The sequence below is a fragment of the Eptesicus fuscus genome, chromosome 13 (assembly GCF_027574615.1).
Source record: "Eptesicus fuscus isolate TK198812 chromosome 13, DD_ASM_mEF_20220401, whole genome shotgun sequence".
Taxonomy (NCBI): Eukaryota; Metazoa; Chordata; class Mammalia; order Chiroptera; family Vespertilionidae; genus Eptesicus; species Eptesicus fuscus.
Window position 1 is genome coordinate 13,537,357 of NC_072485.1, and position 26,595 is coordinate 13,563,951.

At 41.5% G+C, this 26,595-nt stretch overlaps 1 protein-coding gene across 1 annotated transcript in view; it reads left to right on the top strand.

Annotated features, from left to right (window-relative positions):
* Window positions 1-26,595, top strand: part of DDX10 (DEAD-box helicase 10) — a 256,489-nt gene that overhangs the window by 134,263 nt on the left and 95,631 nt on the right. The gene's annotated exons all lie outside the window — the stretch shown is intronic.

Below are 26,595 nucleotides of genomic sequence, written 5' to 3' on the forward strand. Positions count from 1 at the left end.
AGGCTCAGGGACCCCTGCGAGTGCATGAATTTTGTGCACCGGGCCTCTAGACCTACCTAATAATAGACAGATATGCAAATTGACCACACCTTCGCTACGCCCAAGCCACGGCCACCAGCCAATCAGGATGAGTATGCAAATTACCCCAACAAAGATGGCAGCTAATTTGCATATCAAGACAGCTTAGAAGCCAAGAGATGCTGAAGGGAGCAAAGCTGCGAAGAAGCAAGCAAGCGGGAGGGGGGGGTGGGGAGGGGGGGAAAGAGGAGCGGAGGCGGGGCTGGGGAAGGAGGAAGGAGAGTGGGGCGGGCTGGCGGAGAAGGCGGGCCGGGGGACAAGGGAGGAGCGGAGGCGGGGCGGGGTAGAGTGCAGCAGGAAACCCTATTGCAGGATTTTTCCTGCAACGGGAACGCTAGTATGCTAATAATATGCTAAGGCCTCTCAACCTCTTGCTATGGCGTGCACTGACCACCAGGGGGCAGATAGTCAACTGGTCGACAAGTCACTATAATGTGCACTCAATTCAGGAGCTGTCCCCTGGTGGTCAGTGCATTCCCACAGGGGGAGCGCTGCTCAGCCAGAAGCCGGGTTCTCGGCTGGTGAACACAGCGGCGGTGGCAGGAGCCTGTCCCACCTCCACAGAAGTGCTAAGGATGTCTGACTGACAGCTTAGGTCCGCCCCCATGGGACACTGTCAGCTGGACATCCCCCGAGGGCTCCCAGACTGTGAGAGGGCTCAGGCCTGGCTGAGGGACCCTCCCAAGTGCACGAATTTTGTGCACCATGCCTCTGGTATAAAATAATACTGAAAGTCAACTGCAATTGAAAAATAACAAAAATTATTCCTAGAATTAGTTGCTTACATTGCATGGAGACAGAGATGTACTTTTTAAATATGCACATTTTAGTGAAAATCCCCTGCCTCCACACCTCCCTTTACAAAGGCAATTTTTGAATGATAAAGTGGTAGCACAGGATACTTGTCTTATTAATTGATCTTTCCAGACTTGAAATTTAATTATACCAATCACCCAGACTTAGGTATAGATGCAACTCCTAAGTACTATCAGCAGAAGGAAGCTATAAAGTTAGTGTTGCACGTATCATTTAAAAAAATAAATCCAACATAGGAAAAAAATAGTTCTCAGAAAAGGCCATCAGATTCGAATTGTTCTATAGACCTGATACTCTGCTATTACAGTCACATGCTGTCTCCAGCAACCTTTTCTTGTGTTTCTTTTTTTAATTTAAATTTTATTTTCAATCACAGTTTACATTCAGTATTATTTTTTATTAGTTTCAGTTGTATAGCATTGTAGTTCTATAATCATATAATTTACAAAGTGTTCCCCTGATATTTTCATACCTACCTCATACATCATTATTACAGTACTAGAGTCCCAGGGTATGAAATTCATGCACAGCAGGGGTGGGGGTCCCTCAGCCCAGCCTGCCCCCTCTCGCAATCTGGGACTGCTGGCTCCTAACCGCTGGCCTTCCTGCCTGCCTGATCACCCCTAACTGCCTCTGCCTGCCTGCCTCATCACCCCTAACCACTCTGCCTGTCTGCCTGATGCCCCTAACCACTCACCTGCCTGCCTGATCGCCCCTAACCACTCACCTGCCTGCCTGATCACCCCTAACCACCTTTGCCTTGACCCCTGCCGCTGTGGCTTCATCTGGAAGGTTGTTCAGCTTTCCAGTCTAATTAGCATATTACGCTTTTATTATTATAGATTATTGACTATATTCCTTATTCTGTACTTTACATCCCCATGACTATTTTGTAACTACCCATGTGTAGTTCTTAATCCCTTCACCTTTTTCACCCAGTCCCCTAACCCCCCTCCCTTCTGGCTACTATCAGTCTGTTCTCTGTATCTATGAGTCCAGCAACCTTTTCTTTTTCTGTCTTTTGGCTGCTTATTTCAGTTTCCTCTACTTTTTCTTTTTTACTTTTCAAATGAATGATTCTTTGCCAGCAGCATTCTTTCAGCATATCCAACTTGGTTTAATATTGCAAGCTTTTGCTACCTTTGTTTCTCAGGGTCATTGTCACCCTGATGAGTAATATCACCCAGGAGCAGTATTTTAGAACCTTCAAGGTTTTTGTTTTTATCATTGCTGTTCTCCTTGTTAGTTCTCTGAGACATATGTTATGTAAAAGAGTTGTCTTTTGAGGTCATGTAGAATATACTTAACTAGAGGCCCAGTGCACAAAATTCGTGCACGCGGGGGTGGGGAGGGAGTCCCTCAGCCTGGCCTGCACCCTCTTGCAATCTGGGACCCCTCAGGAGATGTCCGACTGCCAGTTGGACATTCCTCTCGCAATCTAGGACTGCTGGCTTCTAACCGCTGGCTTGCCTGCCTGCCTGATCTCCCCTAACCACTGCCTGCCTGCCTGATCGCCCCTAACCACTCGCCTGCCTGCCTGATGGCCCCTAACTGCTCACCTGTTTGCCTGCCTGATCACCTCTAACCACTCGCCTGCCTGCCTGATCGCCCCTTATCACCTCTGCCTGCCTTCCTGATCTCCCCTAACCACTCGCATGCCTGCCTGATCGCCCCTAACCACTGCCTGCCTGATCACCCCTAACTGCTCACTTGCTTGCCTGCTTGCCCCTAACCACTTGCCTTTCTGCCTCATTGCCCCTAACTGCTTGCCTGCCTGCCTGCCTGCCTGCCTGATCACTTCTAACCACCTCTGCCTTGGCCCCTACCACCACAGCTTTGTCCGGAATGATGTCCGGAAGGTCGTTCAGCTGTCCGGTCTAATTAGCATACTAGTATTTTGCTTTTATTATTATAGATATGTAATTTCATATTCTCATTCTTTTATATTTTTTAGGTATGTATATTTCAATATTAATTTCATCAGAATGTTGTGATTTTTAATATTCTTTGTTTTATAAGGTAATTTCTAGGTAACAGACTGAGAAAGCAAATGCTCATATGTTGGAAATATGTTTGGTTATTGTTTGTGGGCTGTGTTTTCCTTTTTTAAACCTGTGAGGAGTCACATGAAATAATCACATTCCTTTGATATTTTCTTACTTGCAGGTTCTATAGCTTCTTATTCCTTTGTAGAGAAGGTACTGCTAGTGATTCTCTTTCTAAGGCAATTACCAGCATCTCTTATTTGTGGAATTTTTTTTTTTTTTTGCTTGTTTGTTATTATAGGCTTGAAATTTAAGTAGGTCAGAAAGATCAGATTCTCACAGTTAATTCAATAAACATTTATTGAGGGCAAGATATATTGTGTTAGTCCAAGTACATCAAAGAAATAAAAATCAAATCAAAGTAAAGAGCCATTCTGAAGCAATGCATTACTTTTCTATTGCTGCATAACAAATTTCCACAAACACAGCAGCTCAACACATTTATTATTGCATATTTTCTGTGGCTCAGGAGTCTGGCTGGGCACAGGGTAGGTAGTTGGTCCTCTGCTCAGGGTCTCACAAGATTGCTGCAAATGTAATCAATGTGTTGCCCAGTCTGCAGTCTCATGTAGGGACTTGAATGAAGAAAAATCCTCTTTCCAGCTCATTCAAGTTGTTGGCAGAATTTCTTTGGCAGCTGTGTGACTTAGGGCCCCTGCTTTTTGCTGGTTGTTGGTTGGGGACCACCCTTAGCTCCTAGAGGCTGCCCATAGTTCCTTGCCATGTGGGCTGTTTTATATGGTTGCTTACATCATTAAGCTGGCAAAGGGGGAATGTAGCTCTAGTTCCGTGGTCGGCAGACTGTGGCTCGCGAGCCACATGCGGCTCTTTGGCCCCTTGAGTGTGGCTCTTCCACAAAATACCATGGCCTGGGTGAGTCTATTTTGAAGAAGTGGCATTAGAAGAAGTTTAAGTTTAAAAAATTTGGCTCTCAAAAGAAATTTCAATCGTTGTACTGTTGATATTTGGCTCTGTTGACTAATGAGTTTGCCGACCACTGCTCTAGTTCATTAGTAAGATGGAATCTATACTAATAAAAGCCTAAGTGCTTGTCATGCCCTCACGCCATCACAATCCATCACCAGGGTGGGTGGGGCTTGATGCTGCATGTGCGGCGTGGGGGAGGGTCCTGGTGACTGCTCTGCGCAGCTTCCGCTGGGGGTCCTGTGGCCCTGCATGCGCTGCAGAGGTGGGACCCCCGGCTCTGGCCTACCTCTTTGGGGCAGTCCATTGAGGAGCCTTGGATGTGTGGGCAGGGCCCACCTCTTTGGGGCTATCGATCCCAGGGCTCCCGCACTGTGAGAGGGCACAGGCCAGGCTGGGGGGACACCCCCCCTCCAGTGCATGAATTTTGTGCTTCGGGCCACTAGTCCTATATGATAAAGAAGTAATATGCTAATTAGACCAAACAGCAGAACGACCGTCTGATCATCCTTCCGGACGACCTTCCAGACGAAGCCGAGGCAGTCGGGACTGCGAGGGCCAAGCCCCTTGCATGAATTTCGTGCATCGGACCTCTAGTCTTATATAATGTGACGCAATCATGGGAGTGATATCTCATTACCTTTTGCACATCCTATTGGTTGCTCACTCTTATCTAGTTTTTCTGAATTTCATTTCTTGAAAACAACAAACACATTTCCACTTGTGGGCCTTTGGTGCTTACTATTTACCTAGAAGTCCTGTGCAGATGACTTTCTCTTCCTTATCATTTAGACCTCTGCTCAAGTTAACCTTCTTTAGGAAAGCCTTCTCGCCTATCTAAAATTTCTTCATTCCACCCAGTCACTCCATAGTCTGCCTTATTTGTTTATAGCACTTAAAGCTCCTTGACATACAGTATTCTGTGTTCACGTGTGTGTTTTCCTACTAGAATGCAAGCTGCACAGTATCCTCAGTGCCTAGGATAGGACTAGTATAGTAGATATCCAGGTAAGTGTTTGTTGAATAAATGACTGAACTTCTTTTATTAGTTTTAATTATATTTTATCACTTCTAATCCCATAAGGAATTTGAAGTAACTTTAAAAATACCTCCAAATGTAATAAAATGGAAAATATCAGGCATGCAAAATATAGATAAAATAGAAATGTCTGGTGGGACATTTAATATGCAGGTTATGCAAGGCTTTGGTTTTTAAATATGGATAAGGAATTTGGCTCTGAGATCTTACCTGTTAAAATGAAAAGAACACCTTTTCCATAAGGAGAAAACATTCCTCTCCAAAGAAGCACAGCTTTTTCTTGCAATTCAACAACTATCCTATAGGACATAAAATAATACATTTTATATGGCCATGGTTAATACCTATCCGTAAAGTAAACTGGAGAGGTGATACCAGGATAAAGTTTAGGGAGAGTGTCTCTCTGAAAACTGACTGATAAGGTACCCATCTATATTTCTTTCCCACTCTTTGCTGCCGTCCCCCCTCCCCCCTTTATGCATGCATGCTTCTCTGAGTAAGGTAGAGTTCTTTTCTGACAGAGTAGTGAGATGTAGTCTACTCATTATTCTTAAACTAGAGGCCCAGTGCACAAAATTTGTGCACAGGTTGGGTCCCTAGGCCTGGCTGGCGATCAGGGCTGATCAGGTTCTCTGCCTCCCTGCCTCCCCACCTCCCCGCCTCCTCCTTCCCTCGCTGCCTGTGTGCCACCATTGCGCGGTTCCCCACCTCCCTGGCTGTCCCCCTCCTCCTTCCCTTGCCTCCCGCATCTGTCACCACCCACCCCTGGTTCCCCATCCCAGCCCGGGGCCTGGCCCTGATCAGGTGATTGGGACCTGCCAGCCGGGGGGAGGGTCCAACCACCACCGAGGTGAGTGGGCAGCGGGCCAATTGGGGCCTGCCAGCTGGGGGGAGGGACAGGGGCAGGGACCCAGGAGGTTGGCTGCCAGCCCCGAGGAGGGAGCTGGCCCTTGGCCCTACTGGGAAAGGGGCTGTGTCTGCCACCACCTACCCCCAGTTCCCCATCCCAGCCTTGGGGCCTGCCAGTGTTGTGGGAGGGGCGGGTGGTGAGGGACCAGGCAGTTGGCTGGCAGGCTCCATCAGTGAACGGGGCCTGTGGGCTGAGGGCAGCTCCTGTGTTGAATGTCTACCCCCTGGTGGTCAGTATGTGTTATAGCGACCAGTTGTTCCGTCGTAACGGTCGCTTAGGCTTTTATATATATATATAGACTAGTGGCCCGGTGCACGAAATTCGTGCACGGGGGGTGTGTGAAGGGGGGGGGTCCCCTCAGCCCAGCCTGCATCCTCTCCAATCTGGGACCCCTGTGGGAATGGGCCTAAACCGGCAGTCAAACTATCCCCTCACAATCCGGGATTGCTGGCTCCTAACCGCTCACCTGCTTGCCTGCTTGATCGCCCCTAACCACTCTGCCTGCCGGCCTGCTCACCCCCAACTGGTCTCTTCTGCCGGCCTGCTCATCCCCAACTGTCCCCCCCCTGCCGGCCTGATCACCCCTAACCACCTCTGCCTTGTCCCCGCCACCATGGCTTTGTCTGGAAGGACATCTGGAAGGTCTCATGGTCTAATTAGCATATTATCCTTTTATTAATATAGATTAGTAGCTTATTCCAAAGCAAGTTGAAAATTAGCCAGATATGTCTTTAGTTGAAGGATGCTTCCTGTAGGTGCTCAAATAAATAGCTGATAACTATTATTTTATCAAGTTACTCTATGATAGTTTGTAGTCTTTTATTAGAAAGTTTTGACATCCAGCATCTTGGATTCAGATTCAATGAGGCATATTATTAGTGAGTTTCATAATATAGTAACTCCAGAAATCTTAATATACCTAATGGAGAATTAATTGCATTTTAATAGAGAAAATTCCCATCAGTTTGACCTGTTTACTTGATTAGATTGGAATTGAATGTTCACAACTAGTTTGAGATAAATATTTTATTAGTATTATCATTAAGTTTTCTATTGCATTCATTTATTAATAATTCAACCAATTCATTTAAATTATTATATGGCTTAAATAATTCAAGTTCTCTGAAACAGTCTAGATAAGATGTAAATAATGCTTGTCAGTGATAACATACTAACTTGAAAATGACCACATTGAGTTCCCAAGGTTCATTTCATGTTCCAATGTGTTCTTTACTTTTGGACTTACCACTTCTACTCTTATACCTCAGGAATTCTTTTGGTATAAGGCAGATAATATTTGGGAGATGGAAGATAATTATTACATATCCTGTCAGTAACTGGTTAAGAAATTCTCAGTTTCCTGTTTTTGGTTTAATTATTTTGTTTTCCAATTTAGAATTGATTGTTTGGTTGTGTGTCTGTTGAGGGGAAATGATTTGCAATGTTTTTGCAATGCATCACTAATCATGAGAGGTGTAATGTTTTTGCAATGCATCACTAATCAGGAGAGGAATTTTTCGTAGCACTTTTACTTAAAAACTACAGTAAGTCCCTTTCTTGTGTTTTTGTTTTCTGATTGTCTTCTTTTATTACCATAACTGTCTCAACTCTACATGGCTGTCCTTTCCCCTTTCTGTTTTGTTCTATACATCCTGTCTCTTTTGCCTCGAAGCTTGTCACAGAACTCTTATTACCTTTCCAGTCTCCCAACTTTACTTCACCTCTATCTGTAATTACTATTGTCTTTTTCCTTGCGTGATATAAGAAAATACAATTAGTCTGTGTTTTCAGTAGTAGGTAGACCTCTCAAGGTTAACACTGGAACTTGAAAAAAAAAGGGGGGGGGCATTTAGATTGAGATTTTACCAATGTTAATTGCTTATTTGGTTTGGAAACTACATGAGTTTTTTAGTGAAAAGAGTAATTTTCCTTTTTGTTTTCCCTTGATGTAATTTATTCTTTAAAAATGTACAGGAAGGATAATTATAGGTGTTCTCATGCAATGCATGCTTTCGTTATTTAGTGGATTCTCTCTCAAAGGATTTGTTCAAGGAGAAACTATATGTCTATATCCTAGGGAGGTCATGGGCTCCAGCACTTGTAGAGTGGACTAAACGTTCCTACAGACAGTGTTTCTAGAATTTATTTGAATCAGTGACATTGTGGAGTTCCGAGAAGAGCACATACTTTAAGAGCACATTTTGAAGTTTAGTGAGCCTGTTTTTAGAGGCTGCCTCTGTTGGGTAATTGTTTAACTTGTTTCATTGTCAGTTTCATCACTTGTAAGATGCAGGCAGTACCTTAAAAGGGAAGTTGTGAGGAATGATTCAAATATTAAACATCTAGCCTGGTATCTGGCAGATAGCATCTCTAATTACTGTTTTGTAAATTCAAAGAAATGTTTAATGGCCTTTGATTTGCTCGGTGAATCCATCTGGATTGTCACTTGTCATGCATTGGAACTGAGGACACATTCAGCAATATCATGGCATGGATTAAAGAATAAATTAAGGGAAAAGGAATCATTTTATGGGGAATAGCCAGGATCAGCAAGACTTGAGGCATGAGTTCCCAATCCCCTTATTCTACATAGAGAGGTACCAGAATTTTGACAGTTTGCTCAATATATAGAGCATAGATTTTATTCCAGTGAAGGTATCCTGTTCCATATTATTCCCCCTTATTTATTATAGAGCAAGCCATAAATTCAACCTTATCAGTGAATAGTTGCACAAACTAGTTGGGAACCAGACAGTATAGTTGGATGCCTATAGTCATGTGAGAAATTCATCTGTCCAGCATGTGGAGACCTGGGGCCCATGGGAAACTGAGTCTGCCCTGCTAAGAGAAGACACTATGGTCCTGTCTGAAGCTGAGCGTGATCGCAGCCTCTCCTGTTGGGAGAAAGGGATGGAGGAGTGATTCCAGCTCATTGGCGAGGCATCCAAAGTGACTCCTGACAGCATTTTCAGACAGTTCTACTTTTTGCATCACACTTTACTGCCCAGGGTCAGTAAATCTGTTTGCTCAACAAATAAATGTCAAATTAAATGTTAAATGTTACGTTTGTTTATTTCTATGCTATTTAAGCAAGTTGATGTCTTTGAATGACTCTTAAACAAATTCAGTCTTAGAATGAATATTGTTCCCAATGAAAATTGGTCTTAATTTGCGTAGGCACAGCTCAGCTTCACAAATTATTATTGATTTGTTCAGGCACAATGTAGACGCTTACTCTAGGAATTAAAGGGTTAAGACAAACTCTCTCTCCACAGGGAAGTTAGTGTCTAAGAGGGGTAAAATAGAAGTGGAAGAATTTCTTAAAACTAGAAGAAATACCACAAGAGATATCACTGAAATGGCTGAAGGTAGAAAGTGTGAAAAGGTCTCAAAAGATAGCCAGTGTCGAATTTTACTTAATCACCTTAATTTTGTCTTTTGGGGGAGAATTTCAAGCATATTGAAAGCTTCTGCATTTTCTAGTCTGTGGATAGGACAGTAAGGAGAGTGATTAAACAACAACAAAAAGTGCTATTTGGCTTACAGAATTTGGAGCCTAGCAAAAATTTTATTTTAATTCTTTGGGAATTGCAGTATATAGTAGTTATTAATATATTGTTATTCAGAGTATTACATTTTAGTGTCACAGACTTACTAATGAAATAGTGGGGTGGAGGAAAAATAAACAAATGAGCAAGTATCTATCAACAGCTTCTGATGGCTGTCAAAATTTTTTTACTGTTTAAGTGCTAAGGAGGGCAGATAGAAATTGTATTTATCACTGCATGCTTAACCTGCAGTTTTCCAGGAATAATAATAATTAAAAAAAAAAAAAAAAAGACAAGCCGAAACCGGTTTGGCTCAGTGGATAGAGCGTCGGCCTGCGGACTCTAGGGTCCCAGGTTCGATTCCGGTCAAGGGCATGTACCTTGGTTGCGGGCACATCCCCAGTTGGGGGTGTGCAAGAGGCAGCTGATCGATGTTCTCTCTCATCGATGTTTCTAACTCTGTATCCCTCTCTCTTCCTCTCTGTAAAAAACCAATAAAATATATTTAAAAAAAAAAAAAAGACAAAGTAGTAGAGCACTGAAGGACAGAATACTTTTTTCTAGATGTTGTGCTTGTGTGAGAGAAAATAAAATTAGAGGTAAGATTTAGTCATAGCCATATGGTCCTTCTTTGAATAAAGACTACTTTTAAAGTAATTCATTAAGCCTGGCTATCTTGGCTCAGTGGTTGAACATTGACCTATGAACCAGGAGGTAACAGTTCAATTCCTGGTCAGGGCACATGCCTGGGTTGTGGGCTGGATCCCATTGAGGATGTGTATTCAGGAGGCAGCCAATCAATGATTCTCTCTCAACATTGATGTATGTATCGCTCTCTCCCTTTCCCTTCTTCTATGAAATCAATAAAAAAGTATTAAAAAAAAAAAAAGAATTCATTTAAAGCCCTGGCTGGGTAAGTCAGTTGGTTAGAGCATCATCCATATATGCCAAGGTTGCAGGTTTGATACTCAGGGCACATACAAGAATCAACCATCTCTCTCTCTCTCTCTCTCTCTCTCTCTCTCTCTCTCTCTCTCTCTCTCTCAAAAGTCAATAATTAAAAAATAATCCTTGAGGGATTCTTTTCATTTTAAAAAGATTTCCTGTTGACCAACTGTTGATTTCCATTCTATGGGGTCTCTTAGTGTTGCTATCAAAAATTATACTTCTCAAAGGAAAGTGTATTCTCTGAGATGTTTCTGATTATGACTAAAATACTCTTGTTATATGTAGTGTCAAGGAGATCGCAGATTAGGGTTTTTGGAGGACTATCCCTAACTTTGCTGGTATTGACTATGATCTTGAACTTCTCTTAACCTCTGCATATGCATGTGCATGCAGTACTATTCCTCTAGGGCCTTTTTGGCCTTCTAAGTTCTGTACTTAATAATATCAATATTTTTAATCACCATTTATGGTTTTGCATGCCATTATTTTATAAATGGTGTATTTTTAAGAATATCCAATTTTAAATGATTAAACATCATCTAAGTACACCTTGTTATAATGTAGTGCATGTAGGCTAGCCATTGACCTTTCACTTAGTCTTTTTGCTTAGCTAACTTTCTTTTTTATTTTAATTTAATAAATCTTTATTGTTCAGATTATTACAATTGTTCCTCTTTTTCCTCCCCGTAGCTCCCCTCCCCTCCACCTGGTTCCCACCCCACCCTCTGCCCTTACCTCACCCCCACTGTCCTCATCCATAGGTGTATGATTTTTGTCCAGTCTCTTCCTGCACCCCGCACATCCCTTTCCCCCTGAAAATTTTCAGTCCACTCCCTTTCTATGCTCCTGATTCTATTATATTCACCAGTTTATTCTGTTCATCAGATTTTTTATTCACTTGATTTTTAGATTCACTTGTTGATAGATATGTACTTGTTGTTCATAATTTTTTTCTTTTTCCTTTTCTTAAAGAATACCTTTCAGCATTTCATATGATACTGGTTTGGCGGTGATGAACTCCTTTAGCTTTTTCTTATCTGTGAAGCTCTTTATCTGACCTTCAATTCTGAATGACAGCTTTGCTGGGTAGAGTAATCTTGGTTGTAGGTTCTTGCTATTCATCACTTTGAATATTTCTTGCCACTCCCGTCTGGCCTGCATAGTTTCTGTTGAGAAATCAGCTGACAATCGTATCGGTGCTCCCTTGTGGGTAACTAACTGTTTTTCTCTTGCTGCTTTTAATATTCTCTCTTTGTCTTTTGCTCTTGGCATTTTAATTAGGATGTGTCTTGGTGTGGTCCTCTTTGGATTTCTTTTGTTTGGGGTTCTCTGTGCTTCCTGGACTTGTAAGTCTATTTCTTTCACCAGGTGGGGGAAATTTTCTGTCATTATTTCTTCAAATAGGTTTTCAGTATCTTGCTCTCTCTCTTCTTCTGGCACCACCATAATTCAGATGTTGGTATGCTTGAAGTTGTCCCAGAGGCTTCTTACACTATCTTCATATTTTTGGATTCTTTTTCCTTTTTCTTTTCTGGTTGAGTGTTTTTTGCTTCTTTGTATTTCAAATCTTTGACTTGATTCTTGCGTTCCTCTAGTCTGCTGTTGGGTCTCTGTATAATATTTTTAATTTCAGTCAGTGTATGCTTAATTTCTAGTTCATCCTTTTTCATATCCTCGAGGGTCTCGCTAAATTTATCAGCCTTTTCTAGGAATTTCTTGAAAAACCTTATAACAGTGGTTTTGAACTCTATATCAGTCATTTGTTTTCCTCCATTTCTTTCGTTTGTGATCTGTTTCTTTATCTCTGCATTTTTGCTGCTTCCCTGAGTTGGTAGGGTAGCTTTGTGTGCTAGGTGTCCTATATGGCCCAGTGGCTCGGCCTCCCCAGTTACCTGAGGTGGACACTCTTGGTGCACCCCTTTGTGGGCTGTGTGTACAGCCTTGTTGTAGTTAAGTCTTGATTGTTGTTGGTATCACTGGGAGGAATTGACCTCCAGGCCAATTGGCTGTGAGGATCAGCTGTGTCTATGCTAGGAGAACTTCTGTGCTGGAGACAGCCTTATGAGACAAGACTTGCAAAATTGCAAAAGCCTCTGTGCTCAGCTTGGATGGGGCAGAGTCTCAGGGCTCAGCAGACAGTCTCGGTTTCCCATCAGCCCTGCCCTGTGAGGCCCCTGGGTCTCAGTGTCCCTCGGTAATTGCTGCAAGCACCTCTGAGAGTAAGCCACCCTTGAGTTTCACCCACTGCCAGACAGTCCAGTTTCTTCCCTAATGAATCTGGATTCCCAGATTCTCGCCCAGAACTGGAGTTCAGCGCAGTGGGGAGCTTCCGTTTCCCACCCGCTAGAGAAAGCCAGCGGCGCACTCAGCAGTCAGTTCTCTCTTCGCACACTCGCGCGCACGCCTCCAGACTTCTGCCTTTCGCGGCTCCCCTGAGTTTCCGCCTGATAGTCCAGATTCCCCCAGTATAAGCCTGGGTCCCCAGGGTCTTGCCCGGAACTGGGGTTCAGTGCAGTCGTAACTGGGGTTCAGTGCAGTCAGAACTGGGGTTCAGCGCAGTCGGGAGCTTTTGTCTCCTTCCCGCTAGAGAAAGCCAGCCAGGCACTCAGCCACCTGCCCGCGTTTCTCCGTACCTCAGCCTTTTGCAGCTCCTCTGATTCTTCGTGTGCTTTCCTCTTTCCTTTTAGTTGTAGAATTTCTACTCAGCCAGCTTTCCTGTGGTTCTAGATGATGTTCATTTTGTCTTTTAGTTGTAGTTTTGAAATTGTTGTGTGTGGCAGCAGTTTAGGTGTTTACCTATCGTTAACTTTCTTATATAGTAGAAGATAGTTTTGGAAACTTGGTTGTATATGTACTTTTGAACATGGAGTGGACTAGACATGGTAGTGAGGCTTGTTATTTTTCTTTCAGTTATGGTAAATCCCATACATATCTTCTGATGTAGTAAAGTCAGCAAATTTAGAAAAATGTCAAACATTGGATCCATGGATAACTAGTAGCAATGATTACCTTGTCTTGGGGGTCTGGAAGTTTGGCGTAAGTATATCCCAAATGTCTTTAAATACAATGTAAAAAATGGTTTAACTAACCAGTTACCAAATCTGATTTGAGTTTACTGTATATCTTAGTTCTATGATTGTAGTTCTTTGTGAAGTCTTTAAATTATATAAAGATTCTATTTTTGTAAACTTCGAGTACAGATCCATGTCCATGTGTGTGTTTGTATATAATTTTTAAATTGGTGTACTGAATAACTGATATTATGTTACATTTGCTTATTACACAATCATGATGAATGAATTTTGAGAAATTCTGCTTTAGATCACAGTAACCAGACTGCCAGATAATTTGGTATTCTTTTAGGACCTGGAACCTGCTATAGAATTCTCAGTTAAACCTTATCCTATCTAATAAAAGAGTAATATGCAAATTGACTGTCACTCCAATACACAAAATGGCTGCCCCCATGTGGAAACAAGATGGCTGCCACAAGATGGCCAGCAGGGGAGGGCAGTTGGGAGGGACCAGGCCTACAAGGGAGGGCAGTTGTGAGCAATCAGGCCAGCAGGGGAGGGTAGTTAGGGGTGACCAGGCCGGCAGAGGAGGGAAGTTGGGGGCGACTAGGCCTGCAGGGAAGGGCAGTTGGGGGCAATCGGGCTGGCAGGGGAGCAGTTAGGCATCAATCATGCTGGCAGGGGAGTGGTTAGGGGGTGATCAGGCTGGCAGGCAGAAGCAGTTAGGGACAATCAGGAAGGCAGGCAGGCCAGCAGTTGGGAGCGAGCAGTCCTGGATTGTTAGAGGAATGGCCAACTACCCGTTTAGGCCCGATCCTACCAGTAGGATCGGGCCTAAACAGGCAGTTGGACATCCCTCAAGGGGTCCCAAATTGGAGAGGGTGCAGGCTGGGCTGAGGGACACACACACACACCCCCGTGCACGAATTTCATGCACTGGGCCTCTAGTCTCTATAGTAAAAACCCAGTGCTTGTGACGCCGTAATGAACAAAAACTGGTTACCAGGAGGCTGTGTGCGCAGCGAGGCATGCGCTGGTGGGCGGGGCCATGCGATTTCGTGTGCTGGGCTTCTAGTAATCACATATTATTGACTGTTATTTTGATGCTGTATAATTTTGGTCAAACTGATTCTGATTAAATAACTACTGGTTATTGCTGAGTCTCTGGTATAACTCTAAAGGAGGTAAGGGTGTATAGATAGATCAGATGCTCCACCAAGAGAAGCATACCTTAGTGCAGTGATGAGGAACCTGTTTTCTGCCAAGGGCCATTTGGTTATTTATAACATCATTCACTTACTATAATTCACTTAATCTAAATTTATGTTCTATGGTAAAAACTCCTAGATTTATTGAATTTCGAGTCCTGCTTGCAGTTGCTTTGGCAGGGTAGACCAAATGATTTTGCGGGCCTTATACAGCCATGGGCTGGACGTTCCCACCCCTGCCTTAGTGTCATATTGCTTATTGTAATTTCAGAAAGCCTGCCCTGGTCTTTTAATTTGTTAATTACCATCATCCTAACTTACTTATGTGTAGTCTTTCTCAATCCCGTTAATTCAATGGCCATGTAATTCAATTAGCTTTCCTTTTTATACAGTACTGTTTTTTAAAATATATAGTTTATAATATTTCTAAGTTCTAGAAGAATTCTAAAAGTTGTAAGAGACAACAGAAATTGATGCAGCCAGTTTGGACACAAGTTAGAAATAAATCCATACTGTAATTTTTTGAAGTCTAAATAGAGAAGCAAAGAAGTACATATCAAGCTCCATTTCTTTAAATTGCTTCCAGCTGCCTGCTTCCTAATATAGAAATATTTATTTAAAGTGGCACTTTAAAAATTAGATTCCTGAGGCAAAATATGACTGGCTCCATAATTTTGTTAACAGGAAATATCTGGCTTTTTAAAAATTTTTTGGAGGGCCATGGTGTAAAGGAAATAATACATATTTTATGGCTAGTAAAACAGAACAGTTAACAGCCTAGACAATTTCAGTGAACCAAAGGAAATTTCCTAAAGTAGTAAATGAGGAATATGAAATTATCCTTTCTGTGTTCCAGTAGTGTAAGTGCTCAAAAGGTAGCAGGAACTATCCTATATAATAAAAGGGTAATATGCAAATTGACCCTAACAGCGGAATGACTAGAAATGACCAGTCCCTATGATGCGCACTGACCACCAGGGGGCAGACGCTCAATGAAGGAGCTGCCCCCTGGTGGTCAGTGTGCTCCCATAGGGGGAGCTCTACTCAGCCACAAGCTTGGCTGACAGCTGCAAGCTCAGCGGCGGTGGCGGGAGCCTCTCCTGTCTCATCAGCAGCGCTAAGGATGTCCAACTTTGGGTTAGGTCCACTCCCTGGGGGACATCCCCCAAGGGCTCCCGGGCTACCAGAGGGATGTCTGACTGCCAGCTTAGGCCTGTTCCCCTGGGGAGCCGGCCTAAGCCGACAGGTGGAAATCCCCCGAGGGGTTCCAGACTGCTAGAGGGCGCAGGCCGGGCTGAGGGACCCCCCCACACACACACACAAGTGTACGGATTTCCGTGCACCGGGCCTCTAGTTTAAGATAATAAAAGACAAATACAATGATGGATTTGGCTGGCCATGAAGTTGGGAATGAGGCTAAAAGTAAGGAAATAAGCAAAGTAAAATACATAGCTTATATATATTTGGTGGAGAAAAGAAACTTAAATCTTATCTGGACTAATTGGGAGCCAGGAAAGATTTAAAGAGTTAGTAGACTAAAATACTATAAAGAGGCTTTTTAAAACCAAGGAAAATTTTGTGTTAATTGTGACAAGAAATTGAGGAAAAGAAGACAAATATGTTGGCAAAAACAACAACACTGGTGTTTGAATGAGAATTTGGTTGGGGGACTCATCTGAAAAATGAGAGAAGGGATAGAGGGAAACAGAATCTGTATTGGAAATCTGAAAGTTATTTTTCTGAAAGCTTTTAGTAGTTAAGGTGGAGGTACACACTCCCAGGAAGAGTTTATTCGGTTAAAAAACAGCTTCTGGAAAGTATTCCAAGGTAAGCCTGTGGATTCAGACAGTAGGAACCCTGAAGGAGGAGTCTAGCAATAAAAAAAACATTGCGTAGGATGGTAGTGCCTTATGATTCTCCATTACCAGAAGGAAGAAAGTCCAGGCAGACCTGAGATCACTACATATCTATGTAGTTTTTGGTCTGTGGGAAAAAAAGAAATAAGCAATACTCAATTGTCTGTTTTCCTATTAATGTTGACTCATCAAGATGATTTTAAAAAGAATCATGAATATTTCATAATAAATATTTTGTCATTGTTATTTAATATAGTATTCATTGACAAATTTAATCATTTTATATGTTGGAGTTGCAGCTTTGTTGAGGAATAATTGAAAAATATAATTGTATATATTTAAAGTGTACAATGTAATGTTTTTGTGTACATATACAGTGTGAAATGATTGCTATACTAAGATCAAGATAATTAACACATCTGTCACCTCACAGTTAACTCCTTTTCGTGGTGATAAGAATGATTAATTCTACTCTCAGCAACTTTCATAATACAGTATTATTAACGATACTACACCGTACATACATTAGAACTTCAGAACTTACTCATGACTAATAGTTTGTACTCTTCTTCCAAGCCCCTGGCAACACCATTCTATTTCTATGAAAGGGGCCTTTTTTTTTTTTTCCCCTTTAAAGATTCCACATATAAATGATGGTATACAGTCTTTGTCTTTTCTGCCTGACTTATGTCACATAGCATAATGCCTTCCAGGTTCATCCATGTTGTGGCAAATGTCAGGATTTCCTTTTTCTCATTGCTGAGTAATATTCCATTGTGTACATATACCACATTTTCCTGATCCATTCATCCTTTGACACTTAGGTTGTTTCCCTATCTTGGCTATTTTAAATAGTGCTGCAGTGAGCATGGGAGTGCCAATATCTCTCTCAGATACTAATTTTGTTTCCTTCAAATGTATACCAGGAGTAGGATCACTAGGTCTATGGTAGCTTCTATTCTTACTTCATTTTTTAAATTGATTTTAGAGAGAGAAGAAAGGAGAGGAACAGAGAGACACGTAGATATTTGTGAGAGAAACATCAATATTAGCGGCCTCCTGCACACCGCCTACTGGGGATTGAGCATGTGCCCTGGGCATGTACCCTCTCCAGGAATACAACCAGCAACCTTTCTGTGTACAGAACAATGCCCAACCAACTGAACCACAGTGGCCAGAACATGGTAGCTTCTTTTTTTAAAGTTTTGGTTTTTTTAAATTAATTTCAGAGAGGAAGGGAGAGGGAGAGAGAGAGAGAAACATCAATGATTAGAGAGAATCATCAATTTGCTGCTGCCTGCAAGCCCCCTACTGGGTAATGAGCCCGCAACCCAGGCATGTGCCCTTGACCATAATTGAACCTGGGACCTTTCAGTCCACAGGCCGACGCTCTTGTCCACTGAGCCAAACCAGCTAAGGCAGTAGCTTCTATTTTTAATTTTTTGAGGAACCTCATACTGTTTTCCACTGTGGCTAAACCAATTTACATTCCCACCAACAGTGTACATGAGTTCTTTTTCCTCCACAACCTTGCCAACATTTACCTCTTGTCTTTTTGATGATAGCTATCCTAACAGGTGTGAAGTGATATCTCACTGTGGTTTTTATTTCATTTCCCGGGTGATTAAAACTCTTAAAAAAAAATAGGGAAAAAGCTACTTGATTTTGGTCTTGGCAATGATCTTGTGGCTATGACACCAAAAGCACAGGCAACAAGAGCTGAAATAAACAATGTGACTACATTAGAGTAAAAAACAAACTAAAAAGGCAACCTATGAAATGGGAGAAAATATTTTCCAATGATATATCTGATAAGGGATTAATATCTGAGATATATCAGGTGCTCATATAACTCAAAAGCAAAGAGACAATTAATCTGGTTTTAAAAATGGGCAACAAAACTGAATAGACATTTTTCCAAAAAGACATACAAATGGCTATTATGTACATGAAAGTTGCTCAATATTACTACTCATTATTTCTCAATCTTTCTAAAAAGATTTTGTAGATGACTTTAAAGTAAAATGTCAACTAGTTCATCCTTAATTTAAACTGTAAAATTAGAATGACAGAAGAAATATGCTTATATAGCAGGTGGCTTTGCTTTTTTTTTTTTCTTAAAAGAAATTCCACCATGGGTAAGGTTTGGTTACTTAGGCAATGGAAATATCTAAAGTTAAGTACTTTTAGACTTTTAGGCAACAGTGTTTATAAATGCTAGGAAATGCCCTTATCTTTAACGCAGAGATGGGGAACGTCTGGCCAGTGGGCCCTATAAGGCCCATGAAATCATTTGGTCTGGCCTTGCCAAGGCATTAGGGGTGAGTTATGTAAATGTTTGACCAAATAAAGCAGGCTAATTTTTAAGTTGATAGTTTTGTATGGCCCATGAACAATGTTATAAATATCCAAATGGACGTTAGCGGGAAAAAGGTTCCCCACCCCTGCTTAACATAAGGGTTTAAGCTATAATAGGTAATTCCTGAAGTCTCCACCAGAGTTGATAGTTCTTTATTTTGTGGGTTTCCTTCAGTTTTGGATACAGTTGGTATTAGAAACTTTTAATTATTCAGTGATACATATGGGAGCTACTTTAAGGAAGCATAAAAATCTGATTTCTTTAGAGTATCTTTTCCTTTAATTCTAAATATCTTTTACTTAAGCTTCCTTTTATTTCTTTTTCCTTTGCAATACGATACTCCCTCCTGCCCCTGGATATCTAGTAGTAATACTTAAATATTAAGTTGGTTTTTTAATTATACTTTGAATCTTGTAGCCAATGTTAACTATATCATGATCCTTCTGATCGGAGCCATTATTGTTTTTTGCGATGGTGATGGTTCCTTATCTTTCAAGTTTTATCAGTTTTGTATTTTTTGATATTTTCCTTTTAGCATTTTATTTTGAAGTCTAGCATACATGTTGTGGAAGAAGTGCAAATAGAAATGGAAATTGATGTTTTACATCTTGTCAGAAAATCTTTCATAATACTTTCTGGCTGCTGCAAATTTCATTTTTATAGTGATAACATAAAGTCTTATAGTCAAAACAGAACTCTTTCCTAACAGTGGAATACCTTATATTTTTTGTGATTTAATGAATAGAAATTTAAAATTATTAATGAGCATTTTTTTTTTTTAATGAGCACTTTCTTCTTTGTCCAAGAGCCAGTGTTGAAACTTTTAAGTAAAATCTGCATGTTAAGGAGTTAAATTCATTTTTAAAAAGTCTTTTAGCCCAGCCAGTGTGGCTCAGTGATTGAGCATTGATCCATGAACCAGAAGGCCAGGGCATATGCCTGGGTTGCTGGCTTGATCCCTAGTTAGGGGCATGCAAGAGGCAGCTGATCAAGGATTCTCTCTCATCATTGTTGTTTCTATTTCTCTCTCCCTCTCCCTTTCTCTCTCTGAAATTAATAAAAACGTATTTTTAAAAAAAGAATTTTAGTTAGAAAAGTATATTAAGGTATGCCACAAAACCAGAAAATTCCATTACTTAAAAAATGTATTACATACTTAAAAATATATGCTTGCCAAAAAAACTCCAACAATTTTATTTCATATGGCAAAGTTTAAACATAAATGATGAAGTGGGAGAAAGTATTAATGCATCTTTAACAAATGAAGAGATCCCAAAAATTAATAAATAAATGCTAGGAAGCATTATAAATACTGGCAAACAATATATACAGTGTACAAGAACAAGTGCCTTTGTACAAATGCAAGTTAAGACTTCCCTGAGATGATATTTCTTCACCTAGTTGACTTGCAAATACAAAGCCTAATAACATACTTTATTTAATTAGATGTGGAGAATCAGTTCCTTTCAAATTTTTTGGTGAATTTATAAATTTGTATAACTTCTCTGGACGCTTATTTTGAAATTTAAATGTACATACTTTGAGGACTTTAGTTTTAGAAATTTACACTAGATATATAAATGCACACATATATGAAGGTTTATATATACAAGACTTTGTTTTTGTTTTGTTAATTCTCACCTAAGGATATTTTTCCATTGATTTTTTTTTTTTTTTAAGAGAGAGTGGAAGGGTGGGGGAGAGACAGAGAGAGAAACATCGATGTGAGAGAGACACATTGATTGATTGATTCCTGCACTCGCCCTGATTAGGGCTTGGTATTGAGCCTGCAACTGAGGCATGCCCTTGACTGGAATCGAACCTGGGACCCTTTGGTTCGAAGGTCAATGCTCTATCCAATGAGCAAACCAGCCAGGACTACAGGGCTTCTTTATGAGTTCTTGGTGTCCTTCATATATACTTGCGTTGGGTAGAATATCTCTGGAAGGATGCAGAAAAAGCTAGTAACAGTGTTTGCTTCTCAGGAAGTAAACTGAGGTGGCTTAAGAGGACACAAATGACAGGTTTTGTTTTTTTTAATGTCCTTTATAAAATAAACTAGAGGCCCGGTGCATGAAATTCAGGCATGAGGGGGCGGTGAAGGAGGTCCCTCAGCCCAGCCTGCACCCTCTCGCAATCTGGGATGCCTTGGGGGATGTCCGACTGCCGGTTTAGGCCTGATCCCTCAGGGATCCCTGCAGGATTGGTACTAAACTGGCAGTCGGACATCCCTCTAACAATCCGGGACTGCTGGCTTCTAACCACTGGCCTGTCTGCCTCATCAACCCTAACCACTCACCTGACTGCTTAATTGCCCCTAACCACTCTGCCTGCTTGCCTGATCACCCCTAACCGCCTCTGCCTGCCTGCCTGATCACCTAACTGCTTGCCTGCCTGCCTGATTGTCCCTAACCACCTCTGCCTCAGCCCCCGCCGCCTCGGCTTCATTGGGAATGACATCCGGAAGGTCGTTCGGCTGTCTGGTCTAATTAGCATTTATGCTTTTATTATTATAGATGAGTGTGTATTACCTGCTAAAATTAACATGCAAAAGAATGACATTGAGCTAAGACTCTCTTGTGAGCCACATGTGAAATGTGCCATCTGTATACATACAGAAGGTATTTTACATCATTGATGGCCAGCAGTGCAGCTGTGTTGAGTTGTTTGCTGCTCAGTTCAAACATCTGTCCCTCCAAAGGAAGTGTTCCTGACTTCCTCTCCTTACCGTAACTTAGCTAGGGCAAGCATCTGTTACATGGATTTAGTCATCCTTTGCATTTGTTTCTGAGCACTACTACATTTGTGATTAAATATATTTTCCACTTGTTTAATGTGTCTCTCTCCCCCCCGCTCCCCACTACCCCCAATGATAGAGTTAGGCTCAATGAGGTTTGGGAGTCCACCTGGCCTTTTCACTGCGGGGACCCCAGGATGTACCATGATGTGTCTTGTATATTGATGGCATATTTGAGTGAAGAATAATTCTAGATTATCTATCAGAACAAAGCCATGCCTATCAGGAAAAATAGAACAGAATCTTTTCACACATGTTGCCATTTTTGGTCCTTCTTTCAGTGGCTTCCCTAAAACAAGCAAAATTTGACCTGTTTTTCTTTGGGAGCAGGGGTGGGACATAGGAGAGGGGGTCACAGATCCCATTTAGAAACCATGATAAATCATAAAAAATGCAAAGATACAAATAGTCCCAAATTTTGTTACATAATTTCAGTGGTTTCATGGATTTCCCTTAAGCTCTTCCAGTAGACCTGCATCACTCCAAGCTTCCACTCTGCAGGATTGTTTTTCTGACTGACCCGTACCTATTCTGTTTTAACAGTTTTTGGTATCTTTGCTTTGTGACTTTTTCTCTTGTTCTTGAGATTGGGCTTTTATAATTTATTACAAATAATTTTAAACATACAGAAAAGTTGGGAAAAAAAAGTGTACTTTTGGACACTAGAATACCCACTACTCATCCTCCTATATAATAAAGAGGTAATATGCAAATTGACCCTCACACCCTCACAAGATGGCTGCCTACGACCAAGTTGGGGGGGTTAGTGAGGGACGACCAAAATGACTGAACAGCAGGCTGCGTGGGGCGACAAGGGCAGCAGGGGGATTAGTGAGGGACGACCAAACGACTGAACAAGCAGGCTGCGTGGGGCGACCAGGCCAGCAGGGGGGTTAGTGAGGGACGACCAAACGACTGAACAAGCAGGCTGAGTGGGGCGACCAGGCCGGCAGGGGGGTTAGTGAGGGACCAAATGACTGAACAAGCAGGCTGCATGGTGTGACTAGGCCGGCGGGGGGGCCGTGAGGGGCAACCAGGCTGGCAGGGGGTGCAGTTGACCACCAGGCCAGCAGGGGGGGGGCAGTTAGGAGCGACCAGGCTGGCAGGGGTGGGGGCAGTTAGGGGAGATCAGGCCAGCATGCAGAGGCAGTGAGGGGCGATCAGGCTGGAGGGGGGTCAGTTAGGGGCGACCAGGCTGGCAGGCAGGTGAGCGATTAGGAGCCAGTAGTCCAGGATTGTGAGAGGGATGTCCGACTGCTGGTTTAGGCCTGATGATCGGGCCTAAACCATCAGTCGAACATCCCCCGAGGGGTCCCTGATTGGAGAGGGTGCAGGCTGGACTGATGTGATCCCCCCCCGCCCCCCACACGAATTTCATGCATCAGGCCGGCCTGTAGTATTTTATAATTAACCTTTTACTATTTTACCTTTAACATGCAATTCTCCATCTATTCATCCCTCACCCTTTTTTATTTAATGCATTTCAGAGTAAGTTGCCAGTATCAGTACATTTTCTCCCATATAATTCAGCTTGCGTAGCTCTAACTAAAGTTGTTTTTGCTTACAGGATTCTGTTGAGGTTGAAATTTACAAACAATGAAATGCATTAATCTTAAGTGTAACATTTGATGAGTCCTGATAAATGTAGAGATCCGTGTAACTCAAACTCCTATCAACATATAGAGCATTACTGTCTGCCTCAGACAGAAAGTCTGGTCCTGATGATCCCCATTATTTTTGTTTTTCAGTGATTATAACTTACTCCTGTTTAATTGTCATTTTTACATCATAATGAGACTCTTAGTTTGCACGGTTTGATTGGCATTCTCTCTATCATTAATTGAGGTCTAATGACAGAATATCACCCAGGCAGATATTCTATGGTTAGGATGAACCTAACTATAAAATCAAGAAAATCCAGTAGGAGTCAGTAACATTGTCTTCACCCCTGGTGGTCAAGTTGGTGGTGTTCTTTGATAAGTGTTTGTTGGGAGGAAGTTGTAGGAGTAATGATTGGGAGTAATTGGGGGGAGAGGGGGTATTAATGCTCTGTTTTATAAAATGTCCTATTGGTAGCAACTTATTTCAGTTGACAAGCTTCCTGCCACCCTATTCCTTTTTTTAAAATTTATTTAATTTTTTAAAATTTTATTTTATTGTTTAAAGTATTACAATAGTAATACATATATATCTCCTTTTTTTCCCCCCATTGACCTTCCCCCAGCCTCCCCTACCCCCTGTCGCATGCCCTCATCCGCCCCCCCGCCCAGTGTCTTGTGTCTGTTGGTTGTGCTTATATGCATGCATATAAGTCCTTCGGTTGATCTCTTCCCCCCGCCCCCTCCCCAACACTCCCCAGCATTCCCGCTGTGATTTGACAGTCTGTTCGATGCTTTACTGCCTCTGTATCTATCTTTTTGTTGATCAGGTTATAATGTTCTTTATTTTCCAAAAATGAGTGAGATCATGTGGTATTTTTCTTTCATTGCCTGGCTTATTTCACTTAGCATAATGCTCTCCAGTTCCATCCATGCTGCTGCAAATGGTAAGAATTCCTTCTTTTTTATAGCAGCATAGTATTCCATTGTGTAGATGTACCAAACTTTTATAATCCACTCATCTGCTTATGGGCATTTAGACTGTTTCCAAATCTTAGCTATGGTGAATTGTGCTGCTATGAACATAGGGGTGCATATATCCTTTCTGATTGGTGTTTCTAGTTCCTTGGGATATATTCCTAGAAGTGGGATTACTGGGTCAAATGGGAGTTCCATTTTTAACTTTTTGAGGAAACTCCATACTGTCTTCCACAGCGGCTGCATCAGTCTGCATTCCCACCAGCAGTGCCTGAGGGTTCCTTTTTCTCTGCATCCTCATCAGCACTTGTCGTTTGTTGATTTGTTGTTGATCGCCATTCTGACAGGTGTGAGATGGTACCGATTCCCTTTTTAATTTAGGAGTTTTACCACCACAGTTCACTCATACTCTCAGAAGTCAGATAAGGAAATGAGGGTCACACTATTTCCTGAGGGAGAGTAATAGTAGCGTATCTTAGAGCACGGTATGGGGAGGGGGTTGTGAAGGAGGGGCACACCAATTTAGGGCCTTATTTCATCAGATGTTAACATTCATGCAGTCATGGACACCCTGGGGGGTGGAAGAGATGGGGTATCCCATGGTGAGAAGAAATCTAAAAACAAACTTAATCTCTGTAGAAGTCCTGTCAGATGTAGGCATAGAGATTGTAGCATATTGATGTCTCTGTCTGATGTAATAAAAATTAGTTACTTCAGAGGAGATTCATCTTTTCATAAACATTTTATGGATTTGAAATTCTAGCAGATTCTTAAGTGCTCTGATACTATAGTTTGCATGTAGTAAGAACAAGAAATATAAAAGTAGTGTTAGTAATACCTACATAATGGAACCATTAGTGCCACATTTTTTTTGTACTTAAGTCATAATGTTATTGCAGATGTGCTAGCTGATTTTCATAATAGCTATTATCATTATCTAGAAATATAATTTATTAACAACTTGTTAGAAGCCTATTTTAGTAAATTTGTTGCTTTTTATTTTATGGTGTTATGTTTTTAAACATTTTTGTATTCATCAGCAATAATATTCTTGTTAAATGAATTGTTTTTTGTGTGCATATTTATTTCCATAAAGTAACAGTTATAGTTGACGTACATCTTGAAGCTTCTGATAATTCTTGTGTCCTAGATCAATCAGTCCTGTTTTCTAACTAGTCCTGTGGTACAGAATTAAAAAACAACCCAATCAATTAGGAAGCTCAAAGTCTGGGATTTTGCAAATTAAGTGTTTATACAGTTCGTACAATTTCTTTAGGTGGCATGAAATCAATATATAATAGTGGTATTTGAGGTTTATCTAACACATATTTTATATGTTTACATTTATTATTAAACTCTCCCAACACCCTATGTGATAGGTACTATTATTATCCTCAGTTTACCTAAAGCTGAGAGGTTAAGTAACTTGCTCCTAAGTAGTAAAGCTTGAATTCAAATCTATTTTCTAAACTACACCATTTTCCTAACTTCTACTCATTCTGACTACTTGTCTAATGGAGGCTTCCTTAGATTGGTTTACTAAGTATCACCACTGGTATTACTGGCTTTAATTTAAGGAAAATAATTCAAATTCTTCTCAAAGAAATTATTTCTTGTCACTCATTAAAATAGGCTATGGTATGATCTGTAACTTCCTATCTTAGATAGGTCACTCAGCATTCACTTGCATAGGTAAGCTGTGGCTTTGTACTTTTAATATCTTGCTCTAGTGGTTTTAGGACATTAGCTAGGTGCTGATCAGTGTATCCCTGTTAAAGTCCTCATATTCCTTCTCACCTTTGGTGGCAGCTTAGTTTTCATAGGGTGTTTTCCCGTGTTCATCTAGGAAAGTATTGTAATGGCAGGAAGAATGTTGAGTGGCCATGTATTGCAGTCATCTTGCTTTCTAACTAAACATTTCTCTAGCCTAAAAGTTTAAGTTTGCACTTGAAAATTAGATGTATTTTTAAAATGTGTTGTGTTTTTTAGCTGGAAGATAGCTTTATTTATCTTACATGCTCATTTATCACATTATTATGTAGTTCTATTACCAGGATAGCATAGTTTTAGTAATAGAATAAATTTTAGAAGTTATGTCTAACTTCCATCTTATTTACACTTAAACCCCTTTAGCATGGGGGGAGGGTCATTCTATATAATAGAAGCCTAATATGCTAAGTGTCCGGTTGTCAGGTTGGCGATTCAACCAATCAAAGTGTAATATGCTAATGATATGCTAAGGCCACTCAACTGCTCACTATGACGTGCACTGACCACCGGGGGCAGATGGTAAATGCAGGAGCTGCCCCCTGGTGGTCAGTGCGCTCCCACAGGGAGCCGGGCTCAGTGGCAGAGCTAAGGATGATAACTGTCAGCTTAGGCCCACTCCCCGCCTAAGCCATCAGTCGCACATCCCCCGAGGGCTCCCGGACTGCAAGAGGGTGCAGGCCAGGCTGAGGGACCCTCCTCCCCCGAGT